Source organism: Leptodactylus fuscus, chromosome 4 (genome assembly GCF_031893055.1).
Source record: "Leptodactylus fuscus isolate aLepFus1 chromosome 4, aLepFus1.hap2, whole genome shotgun sequence".
Classification (NCBI taxonomy): domain Eukaryota; kingdom Metazoa; phylum Chordata; class Amphibia; order Anura; family Leptodactylidae; genus Leptodactylus; species Leptodactylus fuscus.
The window spans coordinates 159618895-159643783 of NC_134268.1; the positions used below are offsets into that span (position 1 = coordinate 159618895).

Below are 24889 nucleotides of genomic sequence, written 5' to 3' on the forward strand. Positions count from 1 at the left end.
TTGCACATTTTCTGTTAGTACAATAAACCTCATTTCAATCCTGAAATATTACTGTGTCCATCAGTTATTAGATATATCAAACTGAAATGGCTGTTGCAAACACCAAAATATTTAGAACAAAAAATGATTAAGATTAATAGGGGTGCCCAAACTTTTTCATAGGACTGTATTACATTGCTGATATATAAAACAAACCTGAATGTGTTCCATTACGTAAAATTCAGTACCAATAATTGTCACATCTGAGCAGTACAGGAAAGGCCTTGGAACAGAAAATCCATTGAAAAATAAAGCTTTCTGCAACTCGTATTCTCTTTCAAGCTAAGGAAAAATACAAGATGTTATTAGATTTTATAACACACTATAACATAACAAATCATCAAAAGAAACAGTATGGAAACAAAGGGTTTTGAAACTTTTGATTTATATAATTTATGGAGACACATAACAATTTTTCTTGTCTCTGATTTTCATGGCCTATGCTTAGGACACGTATCACATTGGTTGTGATGCGACACCAAGAGTAGGAAAAGTAGAGCAAAGTTTAGTCAGATTTAATCAATTACAGGGGAGAATATCTTGTGCTGTGAGCCAGACTGCTGCAGTAATGAAGACAAAGAACAGGTATCCTCTTTATTGCCAATCTATTTTTTTTTTAGCCAAAGCCAAGAGTGGATTGAGCAGAAGGTAGACGTATAAGAACTTCCTATTTGTTTCCCATCCCTTTTGTAATCATTGTTGGCTTTGGCTCAAAAAACTGCAACAAAATCTGTAACAAAAAATGACTGCTTTTCTGCAAAGTGGGGTCTTAGCCTTACATTGTTTTCTAGCCCGAACATTTCAAATTGCTTTGTTTTTAATGAAAACATTCTACCATCACCTGACAGCCAATAGTCAGTGGTAGGTGGACACCCTACAGTGCCGATGTCATATACAGAGTATAAGGTGCTGTAGGCAGGAACACAAGGCATTTCAGTGATGGTGGAAGTAGGGAATGGATGTGTTATTCATCACTGCATGTTCCAAAGCTATGAATCCATTTTCTTAAGCAATACACCACTTAGTACAGCATAACTTGTAATACAGCTAGAGGATCTTAGGAGTAGGAAAATTAGAGCAAAGTCAGATTTAATCAATTACAAGCAACTTAGTGATATAAATCATAGATAGGAGTGAGGGAGAATATCTGTTCTATGTAAGCCCTACTGCTGCAGTAATACAGACACACAAAAGAAAGTTAACCTGTTCATTGCCAATAATCTAATATTGTCTATATCTGTTTTACAATAGAGCAGTTTAACATGTGATTGTCCGCAGAGTGTTTAACATAATTTTGTTTACTGACAGTCAGTCCTGTTAGTGAAGAATCTTTCTTAAGAGTTTTCTGGGGCAATAATTTTTTTCCGTTAAATACATACAAACTGTTGTTCTAACGGCAAAAAACTGATACTGCCTGCACTAATGTAAGGTCACAGAGAAAATGGTGTTATAATAGGGAAAAAGTGTAAAACCTAACTTTTATTAGATGACCAATAAAATCAGTGTATTCAATATATAGATGTCCATGAATCAACAATCATATGCAGGCATGTAGGGCAGTGGATAATAACATATACATATTGGGGGGTAACTCCTGTTTGGGGAGAAACACCTATCATTCCCCTACTAAATTCACTCCCATAAACACAAATACCCCACCACAGATACAAGTCCGCCACCAAACTTAAAGAGATCGGGACACAAGTTTTGTTGGTTAGCCAATGTTGTGGTTAAAACCACTCACAGTGTACATGATAGATATAATTGCTAAGCCCCTACAGCTTGTATGAGTGCTTAGCTGGTGTCAACACTTACACCTAATGGCCAACTCACAAAATATACAGTCCTATGAAAAAGTTTGGGCACCCCTATTAATCTTAATCATTTTTAGTTCTAAATATTTTGGTATTTGCAACAGCCATTTCAGTTTGATATATCTAATAACTGATGGACACAGTAATATTTCAGGATTGAAATGAGGTTTATTGTACTAACAGAAAATGTGCAATATGCATTAAACCAAAATTTGACCGGTGCAAAAGTATGGGCACCTCAACAGAAAAGTGACATTAATATTTAGTAGATCCTCCTTTTGCAAAGATAACAGCCTCTAGTCGCTTCCTGTTGCTGTTAATCAGTTCCTGGATCCTGGATAAAGGTATTTTGGACAAACAATTCAAGTTCAGTTAAGTTAGATGGTCGCCGAGCATGGACAGCCCGCTTCAAATCAACCCACAGATGTTCAATGATATTCAGGTCTGGGGACTGGGATGGCCATTCCAGAACATTGTAATTGTTCCTCTGCATGAATGCCTGAGGATTTGGAGCGGTGTTTTGGATCATTGTCTTGCTGAAATATCCATCCCCGGCGTAACTTCAACTTCGTCACTGATTCTTGAACATTATTCTCAAGAATCTTCTGATACTGAGTGGAATCCATGCGACCCTCAACTTTAACAAGATTCCCGATGCCGGCATTGGCCACACAGCCCCAAAGCATGATGGAACCTCCACCAAATTTTACAGTGGGTAGCATGTGTTTTTCTTGGAATGCTGTTTCTTTTTGGACGCCATGCATAACGCCTTTTTTTTATAACCAAACAACTCAATTTTTGTTTCCAAAATGAAGCTGCCTTGTCCAAATGTGCTTTTTCATACCTCAGGCAACTCTATTTGTGGCGTACGTGCAGAAACGGCTTCTTTCTCATCACTCTCCCATACAGCTTCTATTTGTGCAAAGTGCGCTGTATAGTTGACCGATGCACAGTGACACCATCTGCAGCAAGATGATGCTACAGCTCTTTGGAGGTGGTCTGTGGATTGTCCTTGACTGTTCTCACCATTCTTCTTCTCTGCCTTTCTGATATTTTTCTTGGCCTGCCACTTCTGGGCTTAACAAGAACTGTCCCTGTGGTCTTCCATTTCCTTACTATGTTCCTCACAGTGGAAACTGACAGGTTAAATCTCTGAGACAACGTTTTGTATCCTTCCCCTGAACAACTATGTTGAACAATCTTTGTTTTCAGATCATTTGAGAGCGGGCTGTCCATGTTCGGCTACCATCAAACTTAACTGAACTTGAATTGTTTTGTAGAAAGAAATGGTCCAAAATACCTTCATCCAGGATCCAGGAACTGATTAAAAGCTACAGGAAGCGACTAGAGGCTGTTATCTTTGCAAAAGGAGGATCTACTAAATATTAATGTCACTTTTCTGTTGAGGTGCCCATATTTTTGCACCGGTCAAATTTTGGTTTAATGCATATTGCGCATTTTCTGTTAGTACAATAAACCTCATTTCAATCCTGAAATATTACTGTGTCCATCAGTTATTAGATATATCAAACTGAAATGGCTGTTGCAAACACCAAAATATTTAGAACTAAAAATGATAAAGATTAATAGGGGTGCCCAAACTTTTTCATAGGACTGTACATTGCAGTAAAAATCCACAGATATATGGCCGTCATATCTGAGGTTGATAGAAATGCCTATGCAGCATGGCTAAGAAAATGTTATGTTACATAGCAATTGTCAAGTGGCCATCAAAAAATGAATGAAAATGGCTCACAGCATAGGCATACTGAAGGAATGTCAATGTGAAATAGCCAGCAGAGCAGCGTGGCTTACAGCATGTTCTAACTCAATGCATTTCCCCTGCATGTTATCAGGTTCATCAGGAGTCTAGCTCAGAATTGTCCCTGATAAAAATATGCAGACCTCAATAAGAAAAATAACAAATCTGCAGTGATAACTGCAATTCCCGACAGGATCTGATGGCAGCCTCTGATCCCTGTATCTGCCCTGAAATAGAGGCTCTTCAGCCTTTTATGGGCCAGTAATGAGTCTATGACCCACACCTGGGCTGAAGCCTACTCTATACCTGCCCTGGACCACACGTAGGCCAGAAACATGGGGCTGATATAGCGGGACCCCCGCACTTTGCCTGTCACCTTCTCACTATATATATATATATATATATATATATATATATATATATATATACTGTATATATATATATATATATATATATACTGTATATATATATATATATATATATATATATATATATATATATAATTCACGGCATCGTAAGCCACACGCAAGGTGCTGCGAGGGGGTATGTTACATCACTTCCAGGGAAAACCAGAAGCCCCATTTGGCCCCATTGTAAAGACAATGGGGCCAAAGTTGCTGGGGACAAAAATAAAAAATAAAAATTAAATGTAACGATAAATAATAATAAAGTACATTACTAAAAATATAGTAAACTAGCCTCGTCTAACTTCGTCTGCAGGTTGTTGGCGTCAATGATCCACCTATATTCAGAAAATTGCTGCCATCGTTAGTTTGCCTGCTCCGGCATTTCGGTAGCTCTCAAGCTGTCCTGCTGCTGACCTTGTTCTTCAAACTGTGCCTGTGATTGTTCCGGCATCTCGGCAGTTCGCTGGGATGCCACATAATGAGCGTGCTGTTGGTGTTGATGATCCGCCTGCTCCGGCATTTCAACAGTTGTCAAGCTGGCCTGTTGCTGAATGTGTTCCTCGTGCTGTGCCCGTGATTGTTGCTGTATCTCAGCAGCTCGCTGGGACACCATATAATGAGCATGTTGTTGGCGTTGATGATCCGCATGCTCTGGCGTTTGGTAGCTCTCAATCTGGCGTGTCGCTGAACTTGTTTGTTGCACTGTGCCTGTGATTGCATCTCAGCAGCTCACTGGAACGTCATATAATGAGTGTGTTGTTGGCGTGGATGATCCGTCTGCTCCGCTGCCACTGAACTCATTCCTCGAGTTGTGCCCATGATTGTTTCGGCATCTCAGCGGCATGCTGGGACGCCATATAATGAGTGTGTTGTTGGCATCGATGATCTCCCTCAGCTCAGATTGAGGAGAACTCTGTGACTTCTGTCTTCCTTCATAACTCTCGTTGTTTGTGACAAATTAGATTTTCTTTTTCCGGGCATGTTGAAAATTGACAAAACTGCCAATTTGGATTAAAGGTGTTTGCCCATGTCAGTTTTTCAGCAGTGCCTGGAGCAGATCAGTTAATATACAATTGTGTGAACACTGAGGGTTAGTGTGTGATTACACAGAGAGATAACAGCCCTGGCTTTCTCAGAAGCTGAGATAAGAGCAGTGTAATATAGTATGTGAACAAAAATTCATAACAGTCATGAAGCCATGTAATTTATCGGGATAAAAAGTAGCCTATGTTTTAATTGAGGTTACAATCTATCTATGTGCCAAATTTCATCCAAATCCGTTCAGCCAATTTTGCTTGATTGAGGAACAAACATCGAAACACACAAACATCCAAACATTTCATCCAAATCTGTTCAGCCATTTTTGCTTGATTGAGGAACAAACATCCAAACACACAAACATCCAAACATACAAACTTTCACATTTATAATATTAGTAGAATTAGATTACGAAAAGTATACAGTGGTACATGAATGGTATAGTTACAATGAGCTAGAGAGGGACCAATTCCTTACTCATCTCTTGCAAATGTATAGTAAGGAGTTTCACAATTCACTGCATTTCATGCTTCAGTAGGAGTGCTTTGAGGTCACCACCATGTCTCGAGACATGTTCCTGATCAATGACCTAGAACCAGAGTTGTTGTGGTGTCTGGTTGACTGGTAAAGTGGTAGGGGATAGGGAGGTCATTTTGTTCCTTACAATGGACTTTCAAAATCACTGTGGAGTTATTACTCAAGTCTACAAATATTTCACTAAAAGGAGTAATGACTAAACTAAAACATAACCTTTACTGAGTTAGAAATTAAAATAAGGAGTTCCAGTGGACAAGACAAACAAACCTATAAAAGGTTCTCTGTGAACCATATGTTGCTCACCAGCCCAATAAGCCACGAAATGGAATAGAAATATTAATTATAAAACATAACTTTTAATAAATATGCATTAATAACAATCCTAAAAGGTCATCTGTTGCCACCTCATAGTCACTAAGGTTGGTACAATTTCTGCGGAGGCAGGGCTGGTGGGAGAGGGAGGTGGTCTTCAGGGACAGTATGGAAAAATGGTCAACATCCATGCTGTTGTGGGTCAGATTTATTGATGATGTTTTGCTGATCTGGGGAGGTACAAAACAGGAATTTGCTGAATTTGTGGATGCTCTTAATATCAACAACTTAGGGCTTTTGTTCACATCGGAAATCAGGGATGAATCCATCACTTTCCTCGATTTGACTATCCATAAATCACAGTCAGGCCTCTTAAGTACAACTATTTTCAGAAAAGATACTGCCATCAATAGTTTGTTGAGCTGGAACAGTTGGCACCCGCTCCCTTTGCATCGCGGGATACCAAAGGGGCAGCTCCTGCCCCTCCGCAGAAATTGTACCAACCTTAGTGACTATGAGGTGGCAGCAGATGACCATCGTAGGAGGTGTAGAAACCGTGGATACCCAGATGGGGTTTTGAGAAAAGCACATCAGGAGGCCCTGTGTCGGGATAGATCATCCTTACTAAAACCAACAGAAAAACAGACCTCGAGTGATATGATAATAGTAGCAACCTTTGATTCAGCTAATAAAGAGGTTCTGCAGGTCCTGAGGAATACTTGGGAAATTCTTAGAGCTGATCCTGACATTGGCCCCCAGATTGGCGATCACCCCATGGTTACATACAGGAGGGGACAAAATCTACGGGATAAATTGGTGAGGAGCCATTTGGCACCTGTTGAAACCGACAACTGGTTAGGTAGGCATGCAAAAAGACTGGTGGGCACATATGCATGTGGCTCATGTAAGGCATGTGAGTCTATTAAACCTGGGAAGAGTTTTACTAGCAATGTCACCAAAATGTCATATATAAACAAGAACTTTATTAACTGCAAATCGCAGGGTGATCTATCTTGCGACATGTTCCTCCAGGAGGATCAGAGATCACATAAATGACATAGGTAGATCCCAATTGCTCGACATTTTTGTGAAAAACATGGGGGTGATTCTACATTATTAAAGTTTCATTGGGTAGAGTTGGTCTATCCAGCCCCTAGGGGTGGAGATTATGATCGGAAGGTGCTGCAATAAGCTGCATAATATTTGTCTTTAGGCTAGATAGGTGTTATCAGCCATAGTGTGGCTGGAGCACTTAATGTGATAGCTGCAGTTAGCTTTGCAGCTGTCAGTAAACACTGGAGTCAGGCTGTGGGACTAGTGCAATAGCTGTCATAAATCAATACAGCTAGATACTTTAACCCTATCATTTATATGTTAGCCCTCTGCTGCAAGAGTTATACATCAGAACCAGCAGCTGAGCTTTTAACCTGATTATCCAGATTTTTGTATACCCTTGGGGATTTTTTTGGTCTCTATATTGACTTCTTGCCATATATTAATTAGAGCTTTACAATATATCTCTTTGACATGTTAGTCAATTGCTACTGAGTGAGGTCACTCAGTTTTGGTGGATTTTTATCCTATCATTCACCTGGGTTTGACACTTTATCCTATAGTGTGTCTTTTTTAAACGATTTTCTAATAAAGTTTATATTTTAAACGTCCCCTTATAGTTCACTCACCTATAATAATTTTCCTTGCTTTTTCTTTGGTATTCTTGGCAGCCCTAAGGGTAGGCAAACTAGTTCCTCAGAGTGCCAAGTTCTGATGTGTTTGCCATTCAAAGACCAATTAGCAAGCAAGGGATCAAATAATTATTTCTTTCACAGTATGCGCGTCTCAGTAAAGTGGCACATTGCAGAAAAGAAAATAAATACGCACAGCAGAAATGGTGCAATTTCTTAAATTTTCCAAAATTATTGCATTGGGGCTCAAGATGTTGGGGCTCATGGTGGAGGTGACACCTGTACCTTGGCTTACTGTTTGTTCTGGGTATGAATTTTGCTCTATATGAAATTATTTGTATTTAATCATGTCTTTCTCTATATACACACTTACACACGATCACAATGTTATAATTATTTTTGTAGATCTATGCACAATTATGCTATTTCAACTTTTACTATTTAATTTGATGAATTTAGTGTATTTGTTGTTTTATTGGGATATGTGACTATAATTGTTGATATATACACTCACCGGCCACTTTATTAGGTACACCATGCTAGTAACGGGTTGGACCCCCTTTTGCCTTCAGAACTGCCTCAATTCTTCATGGCATAGATTCAACAAGGTGCTGGAAGCATTCCTCAGAGATTTTGGTCCATATTGACATGATGGCATCACACAGTTGCCGCAGATTTGTCGGCTGCACATCCATGATGCGAATCTCCCGTTCCACCACATCCCAAAGATGCTCTATTGGATTGAGATCTGGTGACTGTGGAGGCCATTGGAGTACAGTGAACTCATTGTCATGTTCAAGAAACCAGTCTGAGATGATTCCAGCTTTATGACATGGCGCATTATCCTGCTGAAAGTAGCCATCAGATGTTGGGTACATTGTGGTCATAAAGGGATGGACATGGTCAGCAACAATACTCAGGTAGGCTTTGGCGTTGCAACGATGCTCAATTGGTACCAAGGGGCCCAAAGAGTGCCAAGAAAATATTCCCCACACCATGACACCACCACCACCAGCCTGAACCGTTGATACAAGGCAGGATGGATCCATGCTTTCATGTTGTTGACGCCAAATTCTGACCCTACCATCCGAATGTCGCAGCAGAAATCGAGACTCATCAGACCAGGCAACGTTTTTCCAATCTTCAATTGTCCAATTTCGATGAGCTTGTGTAAATTGTAGCCTCAGTTTCCTGTTCTTAGCTGAAAGGAGTGGCACCCGGTGTGGTCTTCTGCTGCTGTAGCCCATCTGCCTCAAAGTTCGACGTACTGTGCGTTCAGAGATGCTCTTCTGGCTACCTTGGTTGTAACGGGTGGCTATTTGAGTCACTGTTGCCTTTCTATCAGCTCGAACCAGTCTGGCCATTCTCCTCTGACCTCTGGCATCAACAACGCATTTCCGCCCACAGAACTGCCGCTCACTGGATGTTTTTTCTTTTTCGGACCATTCTCTGTAAACCCTAGAGATGGTTGTGCGTGAAAATCCCAGTAGATCAGCAGTTTCGGAAATACTCAGACCAGCCCTTCTGGCACCAACAACCATGCCACGTTCAAAGGCACTCAAATCACCTTTCTTCCCCATACTGATGCTCGGTTTGAACTGCAGGAGATTGTCTTGACCATGTCTACATGCCTAAATGCACTGAGTTGCCACCATGTGATTGCCTGATTAGAAATTAAGTGTTAACGAGCAGTTGGACAGGTGTACCTAATAAAGTGGCCGGTGAGTGTATATATATATATATATATATATATATATATATGTATTTATTGCTGGTTTGGGAATCGAAACGCGACCTTCATCTCTTTTTATTGTTTTTACTGGATGTCTGTTAGTCCTATTTATATTACAATAACATATTGGTCCTTTTGCTTTTTAGTTATTTTTCCTTGGGATTACATATATAGGCTGTGTTTGTAAATTATTGTTTCAGTATATAAAATGTTGGGTGTTTACATGACTAAACTGCACCCCCAATCTGTGCAGATACTGTAAGCTGTTTGGTGGGGACGTCAGGTATAGGACCCCCTCCAATCTGATAGTGATGACTTATTCAATTGATAACTTCTTCAATACAGCACAAGAAAACCTCTTTACAGCTAAAGTCCCATGTTGTGGAAAAGCTGCTTTTTAGCAAATTTTGATGTGTTTTTCTTGGGGGGGCAGAACCTAAGAGTAGCTAAAGAAGAAATGGGAAATATCTAGGAAGTATTTATACTTCTCCCTTCCGCTCAATACACTTTTGGCTTTGGCTCCATAAAACACAGCAAAATCTGTAACAAAATAAGCAGCTTTTCCGAAATGTGGGGTCTTCGCCTAAAGCTAAGGTGCCACAATGTGGAGAAATGCCAACAGAAACTTTTTTTTTTCTCACTACATCTATCCAAGTGGAATTAAATGATAAATGTAGTTTTCATACTTTGTCCCTAGATGTCAGAAAATACCAAGTAAATAAAGAAGAGGAGCTCGTATTACGGCCTATGGCACTGATGGCGAGTCCGAGTGTCCAAACTGCAACCAAAATTCCCAAAATTATTGCAAAGTGCCAACATGGCAATTTATCCTTAAAGAGGACCTTTCATCAGATCGGGCACATGCAGTTCTATATACTGCTGGAAAGCTGACAGTGCGCTGAATTCAGCGCACTGTCGGCTTTCCTGATCTGTGCCCTGGGTAAAGCGCTATCGGTCCCGGTATCGTAGGGCTATACAGTCAGAAGGGCGTTTCTGACACTTAGCCAGGATCGTCCTTCTGCCCAGCAGAACAGACAATGACTGAAGTTTAAATAATTCATTCTTAATTTAAACAGAAGCCATCCGATTCACATTTTTCTTAACTAGAACATATACAAAAAACATATACAAAGAAAAAAAGATGTTTATATCGGGGGCATCCTGAGTGTACTTAATTCACCTCTTACTGACCATGTATTCAAAATCCATCAAAAGGCATACAGAACTGAGAATAAACCCAGCCCCTAATGTTTATTCTCAGTTCTGTATGCCTTTTGATGGATTTTGAATATATGGTCAGTAAGAGGTGAATTAAGTACACTCAGGATGCCCCCGATATAAACATCTTTTTTTCTTTGTATATGTTTTTTGTATATGTTCTAGTTAAGAAAAATGTGAATCGGATGGCTTCTGTTTAAATTAAGAATGAATTATTTAAACTTCAGTCATTGTCTGTTCTGCTGAGTTTATATATAAGTATAAATACATCTTACTGTTATCGAATTCTAAATATCATGAAGGCTAGTATATGATCAATCATCATTAGAATTATGCCTAACAATTTAGGCTTAAATGTCTCCTAAGAAACTTTGATCAGGTAATGCTAACAGGTAAAGACAGGGGATTCGTCATAGATATTAAGAATTAACAATGGGTAATAAATAAACATAAAATTTGTAGCTTAAATATGCTTATATATATTCATACCTGATGTTAACAATTTACAAGACTATCGTTATAGTCAGAACAAAAATATTGTATAAAGCTCTGTTGTTTGACAAATGCAACTTTATTGTACTCCAACCTGTTTCACTTTGCATGCGAAAGGGCAATTATGCATTACACCTGTGTATAGCATTTATAAGTCCGCAGACATTGTAAGGTCAACATGCTATGACTAAGGGGGTAACCCCGAAACGCGTAAGCGTCTTTTTTTAACGCACCGTGTGTTTTTCTGATGGACACTTTCTGTATACTATCTTTTAAATCTATTATGGAATAAAGAATCTGATATTTTAAGGCTCAAGAGTGTCAGCAGACCATCTCTCCACTTGATCCTCATCAGCTGATTTCCTCTTTCAGTCCAGAGGCAAGGTCTTGCACCTCTAACGAAGCCATAGAAAGTGGTAAGACGCAGCTCCTTTTATTCTATATATATTACTGGTAGCTTATGTAAACTGAAGTTTATTCCTAAATATATTGCTTTTGCAATGCTGCCTTGTTTTCCTGCTATGTGAAATTATTACTCCCATTGTTTACATAGCGTTTCCACAACGTCAGACCTGTGCAGTAGGACAAGTGACATCACTACTGCTCTCACTGTTATCTACAGCTCTGACAAAGGCAATCAGTTCAGCTAATTGCAGCTTGGTGATAAAGCCCTGTTTGTTATCTCTATATGTAAACACACACATATCACTGAGTTCATTCTCTACAAGCATTATCTGACCTGCATTTATATTAGATTTCTAATGTAATAAGATAATCTAATAATCAAATATTGTGTGCATGCTAACAGAGAGGGCGCTGCGTGTCTCCTCTGGCACACGCGCCATAAGTTTGCTATCATGGGCCTATGGCAAAACTATATTATATATTAAAAGCACATGATGTAATTTGTAGAGAAGTTAATCTTTTATTAGGAAGCTAAATTTGTAAGCTATTCTCTTCCTCTTTGCAATAGCACTCCACTTTCCACAGTGAAGATTTATGAATACTGATATATTCAAGTGTACTGATAGATAAATCTGGCACACCCTCATGTAAATTACAATAAATCTATTGTGCTCCCTATGCCATGCCTCCATCAATAAAAATGTTGTGGGCAGCAAAAAGAGTTGCAAAAGTTTGGGAAAAATCTGATTTGTGCAAAAAAATAAATAAAAAATTGCTAGATAATTAGCATGCATTCAGTGGCATAATTAGGAATGGCTGGGCCCCATGGTGAACATTGGACATGCCCCCCTTCCCCCAACCTCAACTAACCCACCCCCAGCTCACAAACGACTTTCCCACTATGCACTATTCACCATAGTGGCCCCTGCACACAGTTTTATGTCCAATAGTGACCCTGCACACAGTATTATGCCCCATAGTGACCCCTGCACACAGTATTATGCAACCATCGTGAACAATCTATGAACAATTATTATACTCTGAGGTCTTTTCAGACCGCAGATTATAATGATTGGAGACCCAGGGGAGGATACAAACATAAAAAAACTTTGATACTTATCTCTCCTGGACTCTTGTGAACTCCCTGCTGACTTCCTGTCCACCCTTAAAGGGGTTGTCCCATCACAAGGATCCTATCTATACTGCTCGGTAATGTGAATGTAAGAATTTTCCTAAATACATTGCTTCAGCAAAACTGCTTTGTTTGTCCACTATCTTACTTTATTCATTTTTTTTTTTTGACACATCCCTTGACTTATTTGGTCATAAGTCAAGTGATGTATCTGCCTGCTCTGAGGGGGGAGGGAGGAGGGGCTAAGTGCACGGGAGCGAGCCTGGGGGGGGGGTAGTTTACCCTTTGGGGGGGGAAGGGTCCGCCAATACAGACCCAGCATCCACTGTAATAGAGAGGCGGATGCCAGGAACGGTTAGACGCTGGCACAGATCCCTGCAACATCGCTGTTGGCTTCATGCAGGGCAGGAGCATAGTGATGTTGCAGGCATCTGTGCCGGCGTCTAACCGTCCCCGGCATCCGCCTCTCTATTACAGCGGATGCCAGGTCTGTATTCACATATGCAAAGCCAGCAGCGAGATGCCGCTGGCCCTGCGTGCACACTCATAGATGGTGAGACCAGTCTAGCCCTCACAATGCGAATACATACCCGGCATCCGCTGTAATAGAGAGAGGCGGATGCCGGGTCTGTATTCGCATTGTGAAGGCTAGACTGGTCTCACCATCTATGAGCGTGCACGCAGGGCCTGCGGCATCTCGCCGCTGGCTTTGCATATGTAACCCCGCCCACCAACGATGCAACAAAGCAGGAAGACAGAAGATTTTACAGCAACGAAGACTGGTGAGTATGCGACGTGGGAATACCCCTTTAAAGCACTGTATCTGAAGAATCCTAATACTGGTCATATGATATGTTAAGGACCAGAAGGCAACAGATCACTCACAAATATAGCTAGTGGATAAAAAATTACATTCACTGCAACTTACATTATGTACCCTTTTAGCAGGCCAGAGAATATTTTTTTTTGTGTGTGTGATTGCTTCTTTTATGCAATGAATGGTACATTACCCGATCAGCTCCTGGCAGCAGGGGACTGTGTGGCGTCTTCCTTAGAACACATTTTTTCTGATCTTTTTGCAGGAAGAGTGTAGAGTTGGACTGTCCAAATCTATAATATTTATAATGATAAAAAAAAAAAAATAAGAATTTTAAATTATTAATTTTAGAAATCTATAACAATGGATTTATAAAACAAATTAGACAAAATAAGTCACTGCCCCTCATTCTGGAGCCAAACTAGACAAGGGGGTTTGAGGGGACTAAACTATAGGCAAGTTGTAGTGTAACAGAGTAAATGGAGTGAAAATGAAACACTGTTGAACTCTGTTTGGTCCATTTCCATTAAAGTCTATGGGCAAGTCAGCATATTTGTCTGAATATGGTTTTAGGCTATAGAGACATATACACTTGGCAGACAGAAAAAAAACAGGTATGTAAAACTGAACTATTACATTGCTGTTCCTTTTTATTTGTTTCTCTTGAGTAAGTGCCATGTTAATGACTGATCAAGATTTACATCAGTTTTACAGTTAAACCAGTGGTTAAATAATCTACTATGCATTTTCAGTTCACCTTCATTACTAAAATAACCTCTTTCCCGACATGTATACTTTACATGTTATACAGGTTTTACTTGACTGCTCACAGTTGTGGTATTAAATCCATAAACCTTTGTGATTATGTGGATCTGTAGCTATTTTTTTCTTTCTTTTACCTGACTAAAGATGGGCTAACCCCAGAAGATCTGTTTTGTCCTGGTTTGGATGAAGTGAATCCCCAGTTCGGTCCAAACTTGTTCGGATAAAACAGGAAGGGAAATTATTATATTCTGGGAATTCTTCAAACCTCAGTGTATAGCTGGAGGCCCAGGGAAGGTGAAAAAAACCCAAAAACATTTATACTCCCCTTCTGTTACCATTTCTGGGCCTTCTCGTTGCATCTGGTACTCTGTGTCTTCCTCATCAAAGCGTCTGGGTACATGACCTCACAAAAGGGCCCCAGATGCCACAAGAAGCCACACAGATAGCCAGATGCTGCAAGAAGGCACAGAAGAGGTAACAAAAGGCAAATATAAATTTTGGTGGCCGTTGTAGTTCCTCCAAGATGAATTCCAAATTGTTTGGTTTTGATAAAATAGAGCATTAGAATATTCCGGTCGAATCTACTTATGATGGGTCCAACTCCTGCTGCCGAGAAAATTCCCAAAACCAAGACACTTCCTTCTCCACCTTACACTGTCTTGAATTCTTTATACACTTTGGGTTCAGTCTTTTCCCAGTTTGTCGACGAACATAATGTTTCCCATCAGACCCAAATAAATTCAACTTACTTTCATCACTAAAATGAACTCTGGAGCACTTCTCATCTGTCCACACAACATGCTCCACAGCAGAGGTGAGTCTAGCGTTGGTATTCTTTCTGCTATGAGAAGTCTTGGTCACGTCTTTCAGTCTAAATGCTCTTAAACATCGAGACACTGTATGACCAGACAGATCCTTACCCTGTTCAGTACTGAACTGGTGAGCAATTCCAGCTGCAGTTTTGAATCGATTACCCATGGAGATTCTCAATTATCTTGTCCTCTCTGGCATTTGTCTTTCGAGGGCGACCAGCCTTCTTGGGGGACTTGAATTAGTTTGTGATGTTGTGAAGATGCAATATTCTAGCAATCACAGTGTAAGGGAATTGCTAGGACAGCAATTCCCAGTAACTGTTAAAACCCTGGGACGGGGCACAAGAGACAGTGAGCCCTAAGCTGAAGCCCCCAACTTTCCCTTCCTATTGCCAGACCCTATTCTAGGTAATAGGCGACAACCACGAAGACAGTCCCTCCCTGAATACGTGAAACACAAAACGCAGACAAGACGAACAACAACAAAGGGAGGTCAACAAGCCAAGGGTCAGCAACAGTCGAGTGATGCAGTGCCAAATCGGAGTCAAAAAGAATAGTCAATGAGGAAAGCCAATGGTCAAGGATAATAGTATAAGCAAAACAGGGACAGTAAGAGCAGGTATGCACATGGCAATAGCAAGCATTGGTGTGAATGGGAACCAAGGCTAAATAGGGAGGAAGAACCCGCCCATGGAGTTGACAGGAAGGCAGGCTGTCAATCACAGGCAAGACATATTAACCACTTAATGGACTGAGGCAACATTGGTAGAAGACGGGTGTGGTGCAAATGCAATCACAGAACCAGAGCCGAGTTCACACAGTGCAACCAAAAACTTTAATCCAAGAACCAAACTGCACCCGCCTCCTGCACTGTAGCACGCGAGCAGAGGGTGGTGCAGTGACCCGAACAAGCAGAGATGTTACAGTACCCCCCCTTTTATGAGGGGCCACTGGACCCTTACTAGATAAACCAGTTCTAGAGGAATTCAGCATTTTCTCTGCCTTGTATTTACCATCTGTTTGAACAACACCTGACGTTTTTGACACTGTTGGGTTTTAAGACTGGAGGGACGGTCCCAACTTTTAGTCGCTGAGACCTTCCCCTCACTGTCACAGTCTAAGGAATGCAATGCAATACATTGGGATGAGCACTGATCTCCCCACTTTACCAACTCCTTTTTACCCCAATCAAAAATAGGGTTATGAAGCTTCAGCCAGGGGAACCCCAAAATAACATCAGCAGACAGATGCTCCATAACAAAAAGGCTTATGACCTCTGAATGTGTAGAACCCACTTGCAATGGAATTAAGGGGGTCTTATATTGAACCTTACCCCTGGCCAGTGGGGCAAAGTCTGCTCCAGTAACAGACAGAGGGGTATCAAGTGGCAAAAGATCAATGCCCAAAGATGAAACAAACGAGTATTTAATAAAATTAGCTGCAGACCCAGAGTCAACTAGGGCCTTACCAGAAACAGATCTGTCCCCAGAGGACAAAGACACAGATAACATCATCTTATTGTTATTCCCCCCAAATACCTGGTTGCCTGAGTGGTTCTTCTGATTACCACTCAAGCACTGAAGTTTTTTCACTGGTGTCAGGGGTTTGATCGAGCAGTCTCGGATGATATGACCAGAGGAACCACAGTACAGGCACAGGTTATTCCTGAGACGATGCTCTCGTCGTGTCTTGGCGTCCATAGCTCCCAGTTGCATGGGTTCCTCACCAGAAGTGATGGGAGGAAAGGCGAGTTTTTCAGGAGAGAGAGAGGAAGAGACAGAAAACGTGGAAGAAACAAGTCCTACTCTCTCTTTCAAATTTTCCCGGATCTTACGGTCAATACGGACCGCCAAAGTCATGGCCTGCTCAAGTGTAGGGGGATCTGGGTGACCAACCTAGAGCTCCTTAACACGATTACACAAGCCTTGCTTAAAGTGAGCTTTTAGTGCTGACTCACACCACCTGCCATTACACTGTACTTACGGAACTCTGCGCAATACTCCTCCACAGAGCGTTTTCCCTGCCACATGGTGAGAAGTTGAGATTCCGCAAGCACAATGTGGTCTGGTTCAGCATAAATAGAGCCCAGGGACTTAAAATTTTTTTCCACATCAGACCACTCATCAGCATCAGGAGGGAGTTTAAGGGCCCAAGCTTGTGGATCCCCCTGTAGCAGAGATATAACCACTCCCACCATTTGGGCCTGAGTCACATGTGGATTAATCCGAAAATACAAGCGACAAGACTCCCTGAAAGTTTCAAATTTTGCACGGTCCCCTGAGAAACGGTCCGGGAGTAGCATCTTGACCTTATAAGGTGCCGAAACAGCTGGGGATGATGCAGCAGCCTCAGTTAGGGTCTGAACCTGTTTAGCTAGCTCAGCTATCAGGCCTGTCAATCCCTCCAACTTTGCTGCAAGGCACTGAATAGGATCCATGCTATCTGTAGGGAAGCAATGGATGTAGGTTTTTGGGCTTGCTATTATGTAAGGGAATTGCTAGGACAGCAACTCCTCAGTAACTGTTAAAACCCTGGGACGGGGCACAAGAGAGAGTGAGCCCTAAGCTGAAGCCCCCAACTTTCCCTTCCTATTGCCAGACCCTATTCTAGGTAATAGGTGACAACCACGAAGACATTCCCTCCCTGAATATGTGAAACACAAAATGCAGACAAGACGAACAACAACAATGGGAGGTCAGCTAGCCAGGGTTCGGTAACAGTCGAGCGATGCAGTGCCAAATCGGAGTCAAGAGAATAGTCAATGAGGAAAGCCAAAGGTCAAGGATAATAGTATAAGCAAAACAGGGACAGTAAGAGCAGGTATGCACACGGCAATAACAAGCACTGGTGTGAATGGGAACCAAGGCTAAATAGGGAGGAAGAACCCGCCCATGGAGTTGACAGGGCAGGCTGTCAATCACAGGCAAGACAAATTAACCACTTAATGGACTGAGGCAACATTGGTAGAAGACGGGTGTGGTGCAATCACAATCACAGAACTAGAGCCGAGTTCACACAGTGCAACCAAAAACTTTAATCCAAGAACCAAACTGCACCTGCCTCCTGCGCCGCAGCACGCAAGCAGAGGGTGGTGCAGTGACCCGAACAAGCAGAGATGTTACACACAGACTTGGAACAACCAACTTCTCTTGCTATGGCTGATAGGGTCAATCCTTTGGCCTTTATATGGACAACCTGCTTCAAGAGGGTTCCAATATCTTTGGAAAGGCACACCATTTTTGCAGTCAGGGAGTCAGGGAGCCTTCACATGGAGTTTACACTCCGCTCATTCTGAACGTAAACTCGTTCAGAGTGAGCGGCTTAAAAAACAGATTTCATTGACTTGAATGTGTGCCGGCATACGCATGCTCCCCATTGAAATCAATGGGAGGCTTTTTTACCTTTTGCTTTCAATGTGATATGCGCATAAACTCCGTGTGCAGACTACCTTAGTGAAAACTGGAAAGTTAGGCTGCCAGTTAAATAGGGTTTGTCTGATAATTAAGGAAATTAGTGCACGGTGCAAGATTAACACCAATAACTTGCAAGCATCTGAAAGTGTTCTCTAATTTCGATCAGTTCTTTTTCAATAATCTCATTTACATTTTTATTCTGTGCTTTAGAATAAATATAATTTATGAAATAACCTTATAATACTGCAATTTTACTTATGTTAGGATATATTCACATAGGACTACACAATGACCTTGACATTTAGTAAACTGTGTGCTGTTCTCCCATTATGATCCCCAGTGTAGATCAGTAACGTATATGTGTTACTGATTGTAGCTAAAAGTTAACTAGAAACATATAGACGACTTCTATCTAAAAAGTGATTCTAACTATTCTACCTATTAGAAAAAAAAACATGTGCCGAAAAAACTGAACACAAATGCTATCAGTAACGTATGTGTTACTGACCAGCACAAAAAAGACTTGGACAATAAAAAAAAAAAGTTTGTGCTGAATCTTAATTAATATGTATTTACAAACTGCAAAGTAAAGGAAGAGCCAAAGAAAGTGTAGTCTTTTCCAAAAAAAGGAATAAGGACAGACCCCTGGGCTGTACACGAAGGAGTGATCCGACTGTACCACATGTCCATGGATTAATAGTTTTATAATTTACTAGCAGAAGGACCTGACTTCACATGGGTACATTTCATTTTTTGTTTGTGTAATGGGCCCCATAATAATTGCCCAGTTTTGCACTGGTGTATTTTGTATGTTGTTTGTGTGTCCATAACGTCATGTGATCATGTGGTATCTCAGTTTGGATATCAGTGAAAAACCTGCGATCAGTTGTTATGGAGACCTGGAGTAAAGCTGTGTGAATGTGAGTGAACTTGTGTAAAAGTGTCATCCACAGCACCCTACCCCTTTAAAGCTGACATACAGCAGTGAAGAAAAATGGCAGGGTTGCTATGGAAACCTGGAGTAAAGCTCTGATGTGTGATACTGTGTGCTGAGCTGTGTATCTAATCCTCCAGCGTGTGGTACTGTTTGCTGAGGTGCGTATCTATAGCTCCAACGTGTGGTATTGTGTGCTGAGCCACATATCTAATCTTCCGGCATGTGGTACTGTGTGCTGAGCCGCTTATCTAATCCTCTGGCGTGTGATACTGTGTGCTGATCTGTGTATCTAATCCACTGATGCGTGTATCTCAGTTTGGATATTAGTGTTGGATTGTGCATGTGGAGTGACCGTGTGTATGGCAGTTGGAATATGGTTATTTTGACTCTTTTCATGACTTTTTTTTCAGTTTCAGCAGCTTCTAATAGAAGAACAACAGCACGCTGTGTAATATGCATAACATGGGTCATAAGACACTGGCATTGAAAATGTAGGTGACAACCCAGAGGTAAACCAAGCCGATCTCTCTCACCTGTATTTCCTGACTGTCAGTGGGACATTTGGACTGGTGCTGAAGCCTGGCAAATGGCTGGATAAGTAGTCGTCTAATTTGTCCTCGTCAAATTTGTGCACATCTCCAACTGCAATGGTGTCTGCTTCTAGGGCTGCCATCTCTGCATAAAGACAACAGAGGCTATATAACGCTGTGTCTAGAATAGTTTTTTTCAGGTGATATGAGGTGATGAGAAGAAGTGAAGCCTCTGAGGAGGGGCAGAGTCTACAATTTTGTGCTCAATACAGTAAGCAGGAGCTGCAGCTGAAGCTGGTAGAGAGGTATGAGGTATTGCATATGAGATAGGGCTAAAGGGTCAGGACTCAGGAGTGATGTACTTTACATGGGACTGTATGATGGAGGGGCTGAAGGAAGAGGGGCCAAGTTTATATGGTGGTGCAGGTCGGAGGTGGGTGATATTAGTTATATGGTATGATATTGGTTCTGCATATTTGAGGAGCTACAAGAGTCATTTTGTTCACATGGGACTATATGTTGGAGGGGAGGGGGATTACTTTTTACATGGGGGGAAGAGTTTTGTTTTTTTTCATATTTGACAGTGTGTTGGAGTAACCTGAGGAGAAAATGGTGATATATACATGTTGTAGGAAAGTAAAAATAAAGTGTGATCCCAAATCCTCTGGTCCCATAAAGTGTGATCCCAAATCCTCTGGTCACTCTATTCGCTAATCGCATTTTCTTAAGGTCTGGGATCTGCTGTGCTCTAGTGGACGATTGGTTCGAGTTCCGGGCCCTCTGACTCCCCTCTTTGATAATCTCATGTTCCCTCCAAGGTGCTCCTTGGATAGAGTTCTCTGCTGGAGGGGCGATGATACTCACCTCCAACAGGTAGCAGGAGGCTCTCCTCTCCTTCTGTTTGCTCAATTATGCCTCTCTCATCCTGGCCTCCACCTATCCTGTCTGGAGCATAGTCAACTTTCATCCTTCCTGAGGAATTTTCCCTCCCACCCCAGCTTTCCTCACCCTTGTTAGCTCTGTAGTCTATCCTCGAGTGTGAAGACCCCCCCAGCATCCGCTCTGTATGACATCCACATGGATGGCGGAGGACGCCGATGAGTTGAAATCGGGACATACCTCCCACCGACCGGGACCGCGGGACAGGACACCAAATTTGTGAATGTCCCGCGGAAATCGGGACGGTTGGGAGGTATACAAAGATCTGGAATTTGTGGCCTATTAATTTACGCTCCTTGTAGGATACTGGAGAACAAGAACATGAGCCTTATAAAATTCTGATCTGCTATATCTTTTTACATTGATCCAGTACTTAAAGGGGCTCTATCAGCAAAATTATGCTAATAGAGTCCCACATATGCGTGAATAGCCTTTAAAAAGGCTATTCAGGCACCGTAAATGTTACATTTAATCCCGGTCCCGTTTTTAAATAAAAGTATTAAAACATATATGCAAAACTTACCTCAACGTGCACCATGGGCGGGGATAAACGATGCGACGTCAGCTTCGGGCACGCCTGCCTCTTCTGTCTTCTTGGAGCGACGCCCTCTGGTTCCGTGTCTTCCGGCTTCTTCTCATTAAATCCCGCACCTGCGTAGTAGCGCATCTCTCCGAAGCACTACTGCACAGGCTCACTCACCATTTTATTTAATGGCAGTTCACGAGTGAGCCTGCACAGTAGCGCTTCGGAGAGATGCGCTACTACGCAGGCGCAGGATTTAAAGAGAAGAAGCCGGAAGACACAGAACCAGAGGGCGTTGCTCCAAGAAGACAGAAGAGTCAGGCATGCCCGAAGCTGACGTCGCATCCTTTATCCCCGCCCATGGTGCATGTTCAGGTAAGTTTTGCATATATGTTTTAATACTTTTATTTAAAAATGGGACCGGGATTAAATGTAACATTTACGGTACCTGAATAGCCTGTTTAAAGGCTATTCACGCATATGTGGGGCTCTATTAGCATAATTTTGCTGATAGAGCCCCTTTAAGTACTTATCCAGTTTGTATTTCCTTCAAAGTTCTTTTCATCCTTTCCACTATGCCTGTGTTCCCACACCTATAGCATTTTCAAGGAACTTTGCCCTTGTACTTTAAAACCTCAGATATTTTCTTTTGAGGTTTGCTGTCATGAACATTCTCCTGAATACAGTCTTTCCATATTTTCACAAAGACTTGATCTGAGTTTGCATTCCTTAAAGCAACATTTGTTGTATTTGTTGTCTAGTCAACAAAAGCGCATTTGTTATCCATTAAATATATAAAACTGCTGTCATCAGGAAGCATGGCAGGACAATTATAAGTAGAACAATACAGTTTTTTTTTTTAATCAGGCTTGCAGAGGTGAAAAAAAAGAAACAAAAAAACCCATACTCACATGTCCCAGTGTTTCCATGCCTCACAGCGCGGTCCAATCCTGCTGGCCCATTGTCTTCTAACGGAAGTCCTCACCGCATGTAATTGCTGACACCAATTAGCGGCCACAGGAAGGAACCTGAGACATGTCCTTCACCGAGGACGCTAATTGGCCTCAACAGTAACGTGCAGTGAGGACATCTGCCATAAGTCGACAATGGACCAGTAGGACCGTGCTGGGAGGAACCAAAGCACATGGGACATGTGAGTATTAGCATCGGGAGAGGTGATAAAAAGAAAATTCACCTTTCATATTCACCTTTCCCTGTTGCTCCGGAGTCTCCACAGCACGGTCCGGTCCTGCAGCTCAGGTGTCTTGAAGTGAAACTTCTCACTGGCTGTGACATCCCGAATCCCTTCCGATAAAGCAGTTTTTTTTGCCTGGACAACCTGTTTAAGCTCAGCAAACAAACCTCGAACAGGAGGCTGTAACATTTAACAGTGCTAGGGATGGGAGCCACACAAAGTAAAGCACATGCATCCCTATTATTCACGTTATATTGTGTAACCACTGCTTTCAGGCTATTGTAAAGACTAATGGTTGAGGCACTTGTAATTTCCACAATATCTGACATAGTTTTGTTTTATCTTGTATGGAGAGTTCTGTGTGTGTGTGTGTGGGGGGGGGGGGGGGGCATGACATCTACCATTGACTTGTGAACTGTCCCTTTATTTGTCTCTTCCCTCTGACGTGGGAGTAAAGAGAGAAGAACCCTTTTTGGGGTTGATTTTAGACCCCCTGGCATACAGATGGGTTGCTCTTTTCCAATCTCTTTTCTCTTGGTCAGTAGCTTTATATGAGGGATAGTGTCAAATGCCTTTGCAAAGTCCAGGAACCCTACTGTATATCCACAGCCCCCCTCTGTCCCACCTTCTACTCACCTCTTCATAAAAGCAAATCAGGTTAGTCTGACAACGTCAGTCTTTAGTAAAGCCATGCTGTCTGTCACAATGTTACGTATAGTCACACACTCCTGTATATAGTCACTTAGGAGCCCCTCAGTTTCCCCACAATGGATGTTATACTCACCGGTCTGTAATTATCTGGAGAAGACCTACTGTAGATTCCTTCTTGAAAATAGTCACCACAATAACCTTGTGCTTCTCTTGGCACTGTGCCAGTCACTGGAGAATCCCTAAAAATTAAGAATAGGGGTACAGCAATGGCAGGACTGAGTTCTTTAGTACTTGTCTGTGTAATCCACCTGGACCTGGAGCCTTACTCACATTTGTTTTGTTGGCTTGGCCCATTTCTGTGTTCATCCAGTTTAGTATATTAGTTGATGTATTACCAGGATTGGTGACACCCACATCACCTACTGCCTGTTCTTCTGTATACACAGATCTTAAAAAAAACATTTAGTCTCTTCTTTTTCTTGATCCCTGGTGACCAATTCTCCAATACCATTATTTAGAGGACCTACTTGTTCTATTTTTTTTATTTTTTTTTGCATTAACACCTTGTCACGGGATGGTTAGAGTCTATACTATAGGCAATGTGTAATATATATTTCATGTGGAATGTATTCTCTAACCTGTTATATACATCAATGTGTAGTTGGCTGATTAGGGTCTAGTGTGTTAGCACATTGTATGCAAATCCCTCTAACTAGTGAGGACCAGTGAGGACAATGGGTGGAGATAATCTGATCAGTGTCTCCAAGAAGATGTTGGACGGTGCATTGTCCATAGTAGACAGGGAGTCTGCTCTCCTTGGTATAGGTGAGGGGGGAAGGATCTGTGACTCAGCCCTTCCCACCCACAGATAGAGGAAGTAACAGTTTAGTATATAGTTGTAGCTTGCAGTTAGTATGTGTTAGCCGGCCTGTGCACAGCTCTGCAGAGAGCCAGGACTTAGTTACAGGACCAAGGAACCAAAGTTATCATTGGATTGTGACTTCTGTGGACTTATTGTTATTACGGTTGATGTGACCGCCGCCGGCTACTAACTTTGTGGATTACAATAAATTGCTGTTGTCTCCCGACCTCTTGCGTCCGTGTTGATTCAAAAGACCATCCGGAGGAAGACGTATACCTTTGCTCCGTGACAACTGGTTGGCAGCGGTGGGATCAACAGCGGACAGCGAGATGGACTACAGCAGCCCAGCGATTAATGGAGCCACAACCTCAGAATACAGGAACTGGACTATGGCACGTCTACAAGTAAGGGCCCGGGAACTAAACCTGAGTTACCAGGGAAGAACGAAAGATCAACTGATCGAGGCACTGGAGGAGATGACCCTGCAAAGCGACCATGAGGAGGGCTGCCCCCAGGAGACTGGAGAGATACGGGAGTGGCAGGTACAGACCCAAAAGAGCAGATGGGTTGTTTTGTATGAGGAGGAGTTGGCAGTGCTGGGGCTAGGAGCAACTGCAGAGCAAAGGAGTAGAGCATTACAGAGGGCTCAGGAAACGGAGAAGGAGGAACAGAGAATGGCGCATGAAAAGGAAAGAATGGCGCATGAAATGCGAATGGCTGAGATAACTACGCGGAATTATAATCAAACGTCGGCCCCCAGCCCAACAGTGAGAGAACCACCATATGTCTCCCATAAACACTTCAAGACCTTTGATGAAGCGGCTGGGGATGTTGATGGATATTTTCAGGACTTCGAACACCAGTGCCACCTG

At 41.9% G+C, this 24889-nt stretch overlaps 1 protein-coding gene and 1 pseudogene across 1 annotated transcript in view; one reads left to right on the top strand and one right to left on the bottom strand.

The window, feature by feature from the left end:
- The window catches only part of LOC142201097 (acyl-CoA dehydrogenase family member 11-like), a 49812-nt pseudogene extending 29822 nt beyond the window's left edge, over nucleotides 1-19990 (bottom strand).
- Nucleotides 1-24889, top strand: part of TMEM108 (transmembrane protein 108) — a 515125-nt gene that overhangs the window by 63656 nt on the left and 426580 nt on the right. The gene's annotated exons all lie outside the window — the stretch shown is intronic.